This window comes from Apostichopus japonicus, chromosome 13 (assembly GCF_037975245.1).
Source record: "Apostichopus japonicus isolate 1M-3 chromosome 13, ASM3797524v1, whole genome shotgun sequence".
NCBI classification, from domain to species: domain Eukaryota; kingdom Metazoa; phylum Echinodermata; class Holothuroidea; order Aspidochirotida; family Stichopodidae; genus Apostichopus; species Apostichopus japonicus.
This window is the reverse complement of record NC_092573.1, coordinates 6,836,210-6,851,769: the sequence shown is the minus strand read 5'-3', so window position 1 is coordinate 6,851,769 and position 15,560 is coordinate 6,836,210. Positions and strand designations below refer to the sequence as shown.

At 38.3% G+C, this 15,560-nt stretch overlaps 1 protein-coding gene across 2 annotated transcripts in view; it reads left to right on the top strand.

Moving 5' to 3' along the window:
• Window positions 1–8,684: 8,684 nt before the first annotated feature.
• The window catches only part of LOC139978335 (transforming growth factor beta activator LRRC33-like), a 60,186-nt gene continuing 53,310 nt past the window's right edge, over window positions 8,685–15,560 (top strand). For both annotated transcript variants that reach the window (XR_011796949.1, XM_071988437.1), the window contains exon 1: window positions 8,685–9,064. The gene's annotated coding sequence lies outside the window, so the exon portion shown is untranslated. The remainder of the gene's footprint in view (window positions 9,065–15,560) is intronic.

Below are 15,560 nucleotides of genomic sequence, written 5' to 3'. Positions count from 1 at the left end.
CAGATCAAGGATTACGGAGGGGGTGTGCGCCTCACCCTACCCCTTACACCGACAACTCCATTTTTGACGTTTCCATTTTCCCTCTCTCACTAATGTATCTATATAAATACTATATATGGTCTATCATAACGCGTGTGTGTGTATGGACGCCTTAAACAATTGTACAAATTGTAGTACAATTGTGATATATGGAACCAACTGTGGTTGGTCTTGAACTCGGCCGAATCGTCGGGGAACATGACGCATTTCGTGAAGGGGGCGACCGCCCCCCCCCCCGAGCAAATTTTCTTTATTACATCGCTAGTAATTTCAAAATAGACAATGCTTAGATGCAACTTACAAGGCCTGGGAAGTGTCATTTCCAGCGATCCGGGAGGCATTTTCGGCCAAAATTTTTCTTGTATACGCTTCGCGCCAACTCATAGTGGCGCTTCGCTTAGCTATATAGTTTGCCTACAGGCTTCGCCCCTCCCTTGGCAATTACTCGCTACACGCCTGTTCGAATTTGTAAAGCAAAGAGCAGATATAACATCATATCAGTGAGGCAGTGAAATGCATGTTCCACGATGAACAGCCTCAAAAAACTGTCTATGTGTGTAGTCAAAGGCGTAGGAGCCCAATTGGATTTGGGGCTCTAACGACTTGCCCGAAAAAAAGCCGAAATTTTTCGCGCGCGAAGCGCGCGTTCAACAAATCGATGCCAATATCATATAAGTAAGCATCGGTCATTACATTGCATGGCATCGTGTACCGCACGGTCCGTGAAAGTTGCACAGTATACCGCCGGATGCTAATGTAAACAACCAAATGTCTTATGTAGATGGAGAAAAAGCATACAGATCCATTTCAGTCAAAACTCTTTTACAGTAGTTATGACGGCCAAGCTTAGAACTTTATTTTAATTACCAAGGAGATCATTTTTATGCTATTCATTGCTATTTATTTTTCTTTCAGCAGGTGCCAGAAAAAAATGGGAAAAAATTGGTTGCGGGGGGGGGGGGGGGCTGCAGCCCCCGCCTCTTACGGGACCTACGCCTATGTGTGTAGTGTTCGGTTTCGATATACCTGATATCGGAAATATCTGCTATTTTTCATTTCCTTCAACCAAGTTTTATAATAGCCGTTATAAGAGGTTGCAATATTTCTACACCAATAAATTAACTCTGTCGGAATTTTCCAAAATTTCTACACCAACATTCTTCATCATACTTTCTTCTACTCGTGCAATTTTGACCTGTCTATTAGGGGTTCCAGGAGGTTTTTCTATATTGGTTGTCCATAGATTGAATTTTGTGCAACATTATGGGTATGTTTTCAAGTGATATTTATTCACGAGAAATGTGAATTTTCAAATTCTCAACAAATAATGGGCTTAAAACCTTGAAAAATGGGGCTTTCGGATATTGTGGGCCGTGACGTAGTATCACCTACAAAAGCAATGATCCATAGGACATGCAATGAGGTCGAACATGATGTGTGACTGGTGAAAATCTTCAAAAAGGTTATGGATGGAAAAAACTTTTGGGAAATACTTGGTTCTCAGGCAAAAGTGTACATCTGGTTGGTCATTTTCAAGCCCGAGAAGTGCCATTTCCGGTGATCTGGGGGGTATCAAAACCAGAAATTTTCTTGTACGCTCCGCGCCAACCGATGGTGGCGCTCCGCTTAGATGGTAATTCGCGCCCCCCGGGTTAGAAAATCCTGGATACGCGCCTGAATACACAATTACACATAGTTACATTCCTAGGTACCGATTGCTAGGGCATCCAGGTGAAACGTGTATTAAGCATTACCCTGGTTACATGAGATTCTCAGCTGTTCGAGGGAACATGTACGTGTGTAGGCCTACTATAGGGCCTATATGAATACTATGAGGGTGCATATATGTACTATATCAATACCGTGGGCGCAATAATACATTTTGTTGTTATAGGGCCAATGAAGCCTACAGTCAACTATTTTTGCTTTATAAAGACGCTTTATTTGAAAAGATCGCACTGCGTTTATGGTAGGCGAGAAATGAAGCTAAAAAAGAGCCGTACATTAACGAAGATGCATAAATGTAGGCATGAAAATATTCTTATCCCTGGCATTTGGTGGGGGGGGGGGGGATATGGTGCATTACATCCCCTCCACCCATTTTCATGGGGGGATATATCCCCCCTCCACCCAGGATCGCCGCCCATGGCCATATGTGATCCATTTTTCGACCTTAATAATAAGCAACATTTCCAGTAAATATGGACACAAAATGCACAATTTAGTATGGCTGGCATGTCATTTAGTGTTTATAGTGATAATACAAACACAATTACCATCTATGTTTCTAAAACTATTATGCCGCCGAACTTCGCCAGAACCTTTTTTTGGCAAACAAAAAATAAAGCATACGGGAGGGGGGGGGGGTTGAGCGATTACCGACATCTCACATAAAGGTCGTCATCATTTTTTTTTTTTTTTTTTTTTTTTGCTAAACTTTTTTTTTTTTGGTGACGGCCAATAGGGGGGGGGGCGCGCGCCTGTTGCGCCCCCCTGGATACGCCCCTGGGTACTATCGGTGCCATTGGGGGAAAGTATTTGGTAGGCTGTTAATGGAAGCCCGCAGCTATAGTTCCATTGCTTAAGAAGTTGATTTCAAGATGATTTATTCTCTTCGTCTCATAATTAATGTTCAATCAAAACACTTCAATTTACTTCAAGGTACCGATAGGAAACAATAAATGTCAATGTGATAACTTATATTGCCATCACAATGATTGCGAGTCTGTTTGATTCCACTCCATGCCCAGAACTGATTTTCCTGAAAAAATGACTAGAGAAGCTGCAAAGCTGGGGCGCACACGTGGTTGGGCAAATGATCGCTGATTGGTTCAATATTACGTGATGGTGCACATCACTCAATCACAATACCCCCTCTCACACCCAGTTTGTTGGGGATCGGATAATAACACACAACGCTTTTGGAAGTTCTCCGACGACACCCCCACCCCACCCCCACCCCATTCCCCATGTTAAAATAGTTTACACCCTTCCTACATCGTTGCAGAATATGACTGCCTTAACTGTTTGATGATTACTGATTGCCTCCACAAAAATTACTTGTTGAACTGCTACTAGAGTAATCGTTCGTCGTGTGCAAGAGAAGTAGGGGTCACAGAGTTTGCCACGTTGTTTGAACTACTTTGGGGAATCAAACATTTCATGAAATGATCACCTTTGACCTCGCCGACATCACTGAAGAGGGATGGTAAACAGGCTAAGTTGTGTTGAATTGTTACAACAAAATTCAGATGGAAGTTGGACATTTTTTCATTTCCACATATCAAATATGAACACTTGTGTGCTATATTTGAGGGAAAATTGTCAGAACATCATCTCTCAACGTCACTGACTAAGTGGTTAGCTTCTGAACTGTAATTAGGGTTCTTAAAAGCATCCAATCTATAGTGGAAAGCCATAAGTTTAGTCGACGGGAAGATACATCAACTAGAGAGAAGGAAGCGAGAAATTTGGAGCACATTTCAAGAGAAGTAAAGGTGTTGATCGAAGCCAAAGAGATATCCGAACTATTAGTGCACTTAACGTTACCTTCCTCTTGCGATTGAGCATATAGTGAATCACCGGACTAACTTATAAATATTCTAATTATTTCAAAGAATGTCATAGTTTTTCCTCCATTGGTTCAAATTAATATACCGTTTGTAACTAAACGTTAAAAGAAAATGACGCCTTGTTTGGTTAACAGGAGTAGACATGACCAATAAAATATCTGTATGCATGCACGTTAACTGGTAAAATTATATATCAAAAACATAGTAAAGAGCTAGCAGTCCATCATATCAGATTACTATGATTGTTTCTGCTTTAATTTAAGAAGGCAACTATTGTCAGCATGTAAAAGTGAGTGGCTGCGAGAGGAGTAAACCCTTTATCCGTGTTTGAACAAGCTTAGCAAGTTGTTGTAGAACTCCCTCTCCTTCCTGCCCTCTCTAGCCGCCCTACCCAGGAAAAAATTTACCTCAAATTTACCGCGGTAACATACCACACTTTTACCACGGTAAAACCGGGGTAAAAACGCGGTAAATTTGTTGTACATTACCGCGGTATTTTGGCCCTATGGACGCGGTAAACCGCGGTTTACCGCAGTAAATTACCACAAATTTACCATGGTTTTACCTCACTTTTACCCCAATTTTACCGCAATTTACCACGGTGTTACCATACTTTTACCACGCTTTTACCCCAAATTTACCACAGTTTTACCGTTCTTTTACCCCAATTTTACCATATATTTACCACGCTTTTTCCTTAGCTTTACCTCAATTTACCACGCTTTTACAACAGTTTACCGTTCTTTTACCCCAATTTTACCCTAGATTGACCACGCATTTACTACACTTTTACCCTAAATTTACCACAGTTTTACCGTTCTTTTACCCCAATTTTACCATATATTAACCACGCTTTTTCCTTAGTTTTACCTCAATTTACCATACTTTTACCACAGTTTACCGTTCTTTTACCCCAATATTACCATAGAATTACCACGCTTTTACCTTAGTTTTACCTCAGTTTACCATGATTTTACACTAATTGTAGGACAGTTTTACCTCACATTGAGCATGATTTTGTCCTAATTTCAATCAGAATGTACACCATATATTTCTTTGAATTTCACCCATCAGTGTACTGTATCATAATTTGGCTATATGCCTTTACCCTTAATGTAATGGTTGTATGCCTGACATGTTGGTCCACAGTTGTAGCATGCAACAGTTTTTAATTCATCAAACCCATGGAGGTTTCACACATGAGAAAGCTTTGTTGAATTTCAATTACCCTGGCTGGTATGATCCCTGACTCTCTTCTTTTGACTTAATTGGTAGTCCAGATTGGACTTTTGATCTCTTATTGTCCTCAAAGACTTGTTTTAAATGGAAAGAGTACTCTGATCATAGATACATAGACGTGTCAAGTCATTTAATGGACCTGACAGAGAATACCCAAATCTGAGGACACTGATTGGTCAATTTTCGTGTTCTACAGTGTTGAGGCACAGAAGCTATGCCTTATGTGTGCTAGTTTATATAGTTTTTTTTTTTTTCATTTTAAAGGCTTTTAGGTTCTCCCTAATAGCGAAAAAAGAATTAATTGTTGTCTCCTCTCAAATATATCAGGGATTCCATGAAGGAATTCTCTATGTATCTATCCTCTGCTTGTTTTTTTTTAGGAAAAGAGATGCATACTATAACATATAAGAATAGCAGTTTGTCTATCTTCTTTATTCAACTCATATCCACAGGTAATTTATATTGCCAACATTAAGATATGAGTAGAACAAAAGGTTTGTCATATCAGTATTGCAAAAATATGGGACAAAATCATGGAAAAATTGCTGTAAATGTACCATCATGTTTCATAGTGTGTCCCATATATGTTCTACTGTGGTAAAATCATGGTACAATTAGGGTAAATTTACCATAGTATAGTTGCACCGTATAGTTTTACCCTATTTTTTACTGTGGTTAATCATGGCACAATTGTAGGAATTTCACCTATGTAGTTTATGTACCATATAAACTTACCCTACTTTTACTCCAGTAATATCATGGTAAAACTATGGTAAATTTACCGTAGTAAATGTACCACACGTTTACCCTACTTTTACCGCGGTAATATAATGGTAAAACTGCGGTAAATTTACCGTAGTAAATGTACCGCACTTTTACCGCGGTAATACCATGGTAAAACTGTGGTAAATTTACCGTAGTAATTGTACCGCACTTTTACCGCGGTAATACCATGGTAAAACTGCGGTAAATTTACCGCGGTAAATGTACCGCACTTTTACCCTACTTATACCGCGGTAATACCATGGTAAAACTGCGGTAAATTTACCGCAGTAAATGTACCGCACTTTTACCATACTTTTACCGCGGTAATACCATGGTAAAACTGCGGTAAATGTACCGCGATTGATTTTACCACAATTTTACCACACATTTACCCTATTTACCACACATTTACCATAGTTTACCGCAGTAAAATTAGGGTACATTTTTTGCTGGGTACCCTGCATCCCCTACCTCAACTTCTTCCACTCCGGGTCTTCGTGAAGACTTAATTCGGAGTTATATATGAGTTTTCCGTCAAATAATCAATAAATACTTTGGGATAATTCTACCAACTTCTTTACAGTTATGTGGGTTTATTCTGCAATAAGCTGATACAAGTCTCTAATAGCGCATGCTATTTTAAGCAGGTATACACACACCCCATCAGCTCTAAGTATGATGTTTACTGTGAGAGACGTTGTTTCAGAGCCGTATATAGCCAATGCTCGATTATGTTTAAAGTAGTTACGCCCTCTACTCTTTGGATTTAGTATAATGCTACAGACTTACGATTTGATATAACCTAAGGCAGTATTTGCTTTGGCTCTGCTAAGGCCCTAGCTATTTAACACTGGATTAGATGGACCCAGGCAAGGGGTCCCAAACCTAGTTGATCCGAAAAATTGGAATACAAATTAAAGAAAGAAAGAAGTAAAAATTAGGGAAACAAGAAATTTAGAGAAAGGTGAGGGGGGGGGGGGACCTTTCGAAAACTTTCACCTAATAATGTAAATGACCATTTTTTGTTGCGTCTTCATACGATGTTCCTAATTACAGGGTATATCATTGAATAGTTTCCTTACAATGCACCACACGCATGCACATATGTATACATCAAATAATTACATGGATTATTACATGGATTATAATGTAAATTGCTTGTTTATGTGGTTAATCCTATGTATTAACGAATCATAGAATATTACTGTTTTTTGTATATTCGCTAATTAACAATCAAATTTAGCTTTATATATGATTCCTATTATGATTATGGGCACTATACGTTTCTTGTTGTTTGGTAATAACAGGGAGGTTTCTGGCACATACCTTTAAGTAGAAGGATCTACTGCAAGTTCTTTCTACCCAAATTGTGGAGCGTTCGAAATGGAAAGTACGTATTTCTATGTTTGATGCTGAAAAGTTGAAACCATGCATAGCATAATGTGTAATCCTTTATAGATTATTAATAAATGTATTCAAGTAAATATGCCCATACGTTGTGATGAAGTCATTACACTTCCAATGCGTCGCGAATGAACCACCGCTTAAAACGTAGCATGTATTGATAACTTATATATTGATATAAGTGCATACGCCATAAAATCGGGGCAAACTGCATGGTTAGGCTTCTTGCCATATGGCAATGTGCTCAATTCCTTCGCATGCCAACAGTATGAACACTATCTAGCAATATGTTTAACCTTCTGCCTGAACTTATTTTATTCCAATCCCGTGACTCCTAACACTCATATCAAAAGAATCATAAATACGACCCCTATATGAACTTGAACGTGTCACTATAATTCTTACACTGGCTTTACCATGGTCGAGTAAAACATTGCTGTGACTATTGTTATGTGATGGTCCGTTTTGTTTTAAAACATGACTATTCATAATAATCCCAATTGTGACGTCAATTGGTGACCTGCATATTAATGTTTTACATGGCAAATGTAATGTAGAAGACGCATCTGATGTGGGCGTCCAAGATGAGCTGAATGTGCCATTTTCGTAATGAAGGTTTATAAAACAGATATAACTCTGATATGCTTGTGTATACACCGGGTGGTATTGATTATGTAAAGCATCACAAAGGCGTCCGACTGGATTAATATTTAAAACCACTGCAAATACTTTGATTGACTAGGTGGATACGAATTTTAGCAGAACGATAGAAAAATCAAACATTCTATATTGATATCCGTTGGACATGAAAACTATGAGGCTACAAAATGTTCCTTCCTGTTACCACGACAAAACTAAGAATACATAATCTCTTCTACCTGTGATGTGGCCCTTTAATCCGAATCAAGACTGACGTGGTTCTCCACCAGTCGTGACATGTAGGGGCCTTTTCCGTAAGATGTTATTTATCCTATCAGTATAGTTATAGAATGCTTTCTTCAGCCTGGGTAACCGTTATCAACTTAGTGCCAAGGTTGAACCATGACCGTAAAAAGCTGCATGCTGTATACACGTTAACCGTGAGATACACTTCACGTCTATGGCAAGCCATGTGGGACAAACACCGCATAATATATCCGCGTATTAATTCGAATATATACGCGTATTAATTCGAATATACATGTGTTGTACCTGTGTAAAGTTTCGCTTTCTGAAGCGATCTCGCGAGCCCGCCAATACATTTATCCTTGGTAAATGTACACAGCAAGAGCGGAAATGTTTTTTAAGTGTATATTCTAATTAATCCGTGCATATATTGGATTTAATCCCCATATGTATTTTATTTAATACGTGTATATATTCGAATTAATACGTGTATATATTCGAATTAATACGTGTATATCTTCGAATTAATACGTGTATATATTCGAATTAATACGCGGATATATTTAAGCCATATGATTGGCTAATAATATATACGCGTATATATTCCAATTAATACGCGTATAAATTCCAATTAATACGCGGATATATTATGCAGTGTTTGTCCCACATGGCTTGCCATACACGTCAAGCACATGTATGGTTACACTGTTAACTAATGCAAAACATCAACGTTAACCAAAAACGGCAGTTGAGGCGGAATGCACAAACCTCGGAACTGATGAAAAATATCTAGCATTTTAATCAAATTTCAACCTAGCATTTAGTCCGACTTATTATCTGGTTTCATGCATCCTCTCACGGTGGTTTCCGTTATTATTGATTGGTGCTTGCAGTTGCGGAGATGGGAAAACAAGCCCACACTCTCGATACGTTCTCAACACCACAACGTGTCTAACTTTGCCCTCCGTACTGATCAAATATCATCTTTGGTATGTACTCGACCTCCCAACAATGTTTTTGTGCGAGGAGTTGAGAGAAGGTACACATCACGATATTCCTTTAGAGTTTCGTTGAAGAAAACGTCTCGCGGCATTTTAAAAATGGAGACATCGAACGTAGATGATTTGTAAGCCATCAAGAAAATCAACTGTGTAAAGCGGGTAAGTAGCTTCACATGATAATTATGGGCAACATTAACCTGGGAAGCTGACGAGCCTGATAGCTTGTTACTTGAGGGGAGGGTGGGGTGGGGCGGGTAAGACTGGGCTTGACCCGGAAGGGGAGAGGGAGTGCGGAGGGGGAGTGGTGAGTGTATGGTGAAAGGTAATTTATTTCCTCAGTTATGACTGCATTTCTGTCCAAAAATAACTTATATTAGGTAGTTTTAGATGAAATATTCGAAACAGAACTTTATGGGTGGTGGAAGATTAGTGGGGGGTTAGTGATAAAATAGAAGATATTAAAAAACTGGTTAAAATTAAATTGTGTTATCTATATATGAGGGGAAAAAAGACATAGTTTCTGTATTAGATTGGTGGATATGTTGATTCAGTTTTTTTCACCTGGGAAGCTTTAGATGTACAGCTGGGGTTATAGTGGCGTAATTAGTCGAGTGTCTGTCAAAGCTAGGGGGTGAGATAAAAGTATATTTGTCACTCTACATGTTAAATTCTTTACCCCCACCATGATATACGTAATAGGTAAACTTGGCATCAATACCGACAACAACACACGCACAAAAACATAAAAACATGTCAATCAAACTATAAGTGAACGATTGATCGTTATAGTTGTTAGAAATCTCTGATCATCTCTCAAAATATCGAATTTTAATGTTTGTCCTTGCTACCTGGCCTTGACTATCTTCTCATTGTGTGACTGTGTGTTGAAACCATTTGTTTCGCATTATAATGTCGATTGTATATCATGTCAAACTGTGAATGTCTTATGCACACACACATATTATATGGTTTCTACGGTCACTTATATAACGTACGCGTCTATTAATGCTGCTCGTGCAACACTTTGGTAAAATACAATGATATCAATATCAATACGAAATCGATAATTCATCTCCTGAAAATGAAATATTATGAGGACAAGAAGATCGATTTTTATGAAAAGGAAACTCTACACTCAGCTACGTCTTATCAAAATACGGTAAGAACGTGACGATATTTAGTAACAAAACACGAGAAAAAATGACAAGTTTTCTGAATGTGATTACTTACTTCTATTTTTAAACATATAACTTCACATCAAAAATTATCGCGGGAAATATTTGGCGGAATAATCAAGTTTCATTCCAAATACTACGAAATTTTTTAAATTGAGCAAAAAAAAAAATTTGGTTTCCATTTTTAACATATCAGTTGTACTAATAATTAAAAAAAATAGACAACGTTTTTATAATTCAACACGGAATTATTAAATACTCCTGATCATTAACATTAATTTAGTTAAGAAATCGGGGTGGGTCCCTCGGGTTTAATTCACATTTTTCATTATTTAGTTTCTTCATTTGTAGTCGAAGAGCACTGCTTTATGGTTGATATAAAAAGATGCCCGAAATTTGTACGCAATCGCAAAATATGGGATAATCTAAGATTCAAATTGTCGGAAAATTGATTTGACGAACAACATTCAGGTTAAGCTGTAAAACTTCTCATGAAATTCCTCATTCTTATGATTTCATTGTCATGGAAATGAAAAGGAATAGAGAGCAAGTCTGAGATATGTGAACACTTTTTTTCTACGAGTATATTGTATATGCATGCAGTCGTGATGGAGACGCTTTTTTTGTACTTCGGGAAGCTCATATTGTTAGCAATAAATTTCGTTTTTTTTTTTTAATTTTCCGCGTGAAAGACGAAGCAATGAGGTAATCGAATGTAAAGGTGAATGATGCAGCATTATTTATGCATTACTTGCGCGCATGCGCATTGGAAGACACTTAAACTGTCCTATAATTCGTTATTACCAAAACAGCTGGTTGTAGTTGCAGCTATAACTTTGTACGGAAAAAGGAAAATAAAAATTATTTTAGTATATAGTTTCTGAAATGTCACAATATATGTTTACCATCTATAAAGTGTTAGTTTTTTTCCTCTCAATACAAACTTAAGCGCACGGCTAACACCTACCACACGCTGATAGCAGAGACACCAAGCCTAACCTGCATTGAGGTAGCAGAGGTGGCCATAGCCTCTTATAACATAATATAACAGGTAGCAAGTCTCACGTCAAAGCTAGGATAGGAACACCTCCTAACCTCGTATAACCTAATAATAATGGTACTGCATATAACCTTAGACGTTGCAGACGTATCTGCAAACCTAATATGCATAATATAACAGATTTATCACGTATAACCTCACAGGTAGTAGAGGTACTTTCTTACCTCATATAACCTAACAACAGAGGCACCAAGCGGAAACCTCAAAAGTATATTACACCGTACCTAAGAGGTAGTACAGACGTATATGCAAACCTCATATTCATAACATATCCATAACAGAGGTATCACGTATAACCTCACAGGTAGTAGAGGTACTTTCTTACCTCATATAACCAAACAACAGAGGCACCAAGCGGAAACCTCAAAAGTATATTACACCGTACCTAAGAGGTAGTACAGACGTATATGCAAACCTCATATTCATAACATATCCATAACAGAGGTATCACGTATAACCTCACAGGTAGTAGAGGTACTTTCTTACCTCATATAACCTAACAACAGAGGCACCAAGCGGAAACCTCAAAAGTATATTACACCGTACCTCAGAGGTAGTACAGACGTATCTGCAAACCTCATATTCGTAATTACATGAGGTATCATGTCTAACCTCAGACGTTTACCACATCTTATACCAAGGAGTTACAACCACATATAACCTCAAAGTTAGTAGAGGGACATCTTAACCTCATATAACCTAAAAACAGAGGTAGCAAGCCTAACCCTCATATACATGTTGGGGAGAAGGCCGTGTTTCATCACATTTTAAGATAAACATTGATCAATAGTGCCTTATCTTGAAGGGAAAGACAAATTTCATGGAGAACCTTGCACAACGAATAAACGAGCCTGCATGGCACTAGATAGAACATGGCTCTGAAACACAGCCAGTTATACTCAAATATTAACAAAATGGAGAACATCTTAAGGACCAGTGGCGTCACCAGACTTTTCAGTCTGGGGGGGGGGGAACAGGGGGGGCACCAGCATTTGATGGGGGGGCACTTAGGTGGATACGGATCGCCGTCCTGGGGGAGGGGTCTAAGGGGAGGGGGTGCCCCTCCAGGCGCGGCGGAACGGGATAATTATTGGGGGGGGGGCTAATGTGTAGAGACTATCTAAGCGGAGCGCCACCATCGGTTGGCGCGGAGCGTACAAGAAAATTTTGGGTTTTTCAAACCCCCAGATGACCGGAAACGGCACTTCCCGAGTGTTTTATGCTGCGAATACCTAGCCCTAAAATATGGGTCTCAAGCCTGCAATTTCTCAGATTGCACGTAAAAGTCTGTAAAAACATTGTAATTTGTATATTCGATGGTGTTTTAAGAGAGAAGCTATTACTCGTAGTGTACTCGCAAAGACGTTTTTGAGTGTAGTAAGGGGATGTTGGAGAACTGGCTGAAATGAAGCAAGTCATTGGCCTAAGACGAAGTTGTGTTGCGCTTACCGGTACTCACACTCACTGCTTCCACTTTTCACGGGGCGTGAAGACGCGGTTGGGGTGACAATGTGGTCTATAGCCAGGGGACGGGCCGAGGGTCCCCCCAGCATTTACTAAAATTATTACACCTATATAGTATACGTGTGCATCGGACAGATCGACAAGTATGCATTGAAAAATGGGCAGATGCACGTTTCGGAGCCTTGGTAAATATTGGGGGGGGGGGCTTATCATGCATTTGCCCCCTCAACTTTTTCATTGGGGGGCTGAGCCCCCAAGCCCCCCCCCCCCACCCGGTTCCGCCGCCACTGCCCCCCTCCCCTTTGGAAAATTTTCGCATACGGAGGATGGGCTAGATGCAAAATGCTGCCACATTTGATGCTAAATTCGATCTGAAGATATCTCCAGAAATTGCTATTTTTGAGGTAATGATTTTAACAAGGCGCAGAATTTTGCAGAGGATATGAACCACATGCTGTCGATATTATGCCTAACCCTATATCAATAGAACCTACATTTGTTGAATTAATGTGTGCATGACCCCCGACTCCTTTCTTGTCCTTCTCGTTTTCGCCCATTATCTATTAAGATGTAACAGGTTCCAGCATCGTTTTTGGCTCCTATCAGGGATCTCACCATGCAATCCAAAGTTTGATCACACATCGAGTATGGCTCAGTATGCAGGTGTGAACATTCGCCATTTGTTCCTACAAGCATCTGACCTCAAATGACCTCTGCACCCCCTACACAACAGGGTTAATATATGGGTCCACAAATATAGGCAAGTATGGTGCCTGCGGACCCTCACATTCTCACATTTCGTCAGCTCCTAACCTGTCAACCTCAGACCAAGGCAACATATTGCAGTACCCTCCCTTCTCACAGTCATGTAGCTCGCGAAGCGGACGTGTATATCCGCTGGTATGGCGTGAGCACTGACACATTCAATGTAAATATCGACACCTGTTGTGATGGCGCGGGTTACGACTTCGATACCCGACGTTCAAGGATAAACTTTTCATTTTTTCGCAGCTCATTTGAAGAAAATACGAATTACTGTGCTTCTTTGTCCTTATGAAAAACCAACTCAGATGATGGGAGTTGAATATAACAAAATATATATATATTTTTTTACCAACCCAAATCTCAGATGGGGGGGCACTCGGGGGGGCACTAGGTTTTCCAGGGGGGCACGTGCCCCCCTGGCCCCCCCCCTTGGCGACGCCACTGTTAAGGACGTCCATTCAAATAGTATAAGTTCAAGTTGACAGGGTTTGTTTCATTCCAATGTACCCCCACCCTGGCAATAATATTAATCTAATATCTGTGTTCTTAATAAAGACAGTAATCTGACTAATTACGTGTAAAAATATTTACTTCACACGAAACACTAAAAGCTTTGTATAATTTTATTGTTAGGGTTGCCCCACCTTCCCATACAACCCCCACCCGACCCCCATCCAATTACATACATTCAGGTGGAAAATGGCAGTTTCGTTTATCCCTTATAAACTTGGCCATGCTAACAGAACATTTACATGTTAAGCATATGGCTAACACAGTCACTTAAAATTGAACCGAATTGTAGCCTACATGAAGTGCATCGCACAAACAAATAAGAATATAGTAATAGGACCGTTAAGATTTGTTTAAACGAAGGCAACGTAATTAAATCAAGCAAACGGAAGATCTGCAGTTTGCATGTTGACAGAAGATTAAAAAAAATATATATCAGATTCATTTGTTATTGATATTATTCGAATATTAAAAACGTTTTACTGGAATATACTGTTATATATAGTTCACGTCATTGTATAGTTGACATTCGAATTGTCGATTTCTGCTGTCGTGTGTAGATAAGCTTATAAAGAAGAAAGGAAAACATCGGTAATATTAATGATCTTGATTATTTCCAGTGTATATTGTCACATGTTGGTCGTTTAACAAGTCCTGCTCATATCAAGGTCATTACTCTATATATATATATATATACATTTATATATATATATATATATATATATATATTTATATATATATATATACATATATATATACAATATATACAATATACACAATATATATATATACATATATATATGCCTATATATATATACATATGTATATATATATAGGCATATAGATAGGCATATATATGTATATATATATTGTCTATATTGTATATATAGTATATATATATATATGTATATATATAAATATATATATAAATATATATATATATATTTATATATATATATATATATTAATATATATATATATATATATATATATATAGGCCTATATATATGTATAAATATATATATATATATACCTGGTAGGATATAACACTGAGTCTTAACGGAACCAAACTTGGAATTGTTTAGTGTAATATTGTATCTCACGAAAAATTTTGTACCATTTCAAAGTGGTCGTATTGCATTGAAATTAGTCACACAAACGAATAAATTCGTACTAAACATATATTTTCTTAGGGTAAACATGTTAATATACATTAAAATTTCGGCTATGTTATAGGGATAATTCAATGTTTGATAATTTACAAAAGAAATGTTATTTATACATGGAGCAATAAACCATTGTTCTCGAAGGTGTTATTTCACACACATGGATCACAGAGCGACGTCTGATATGAGTGTATTTAATTATATGAACTTATTTCTTGATATGAAAACGACATGTGTTGATGGGTCACCATAATACAGACTAACTTATCACGTGCCCCTTAATTAGTTGACATTCTCATGAAAGGCTTTATGCCTTCAAAATGTTCCTATTTTGACCTTAATAATCTTACGCTTGATATATTTTCCCAATGATCGCCAAGTCAGTACCGTATATTTACAATTATAGACATACTGCTCAAGGAATACATACAACACTTCTATGCGCTGAACCGAAGCAGTTCATACAAAAAAAAATATAAGAAATTTGGCGCTCGATCGACGTCATAGCAGTTTAT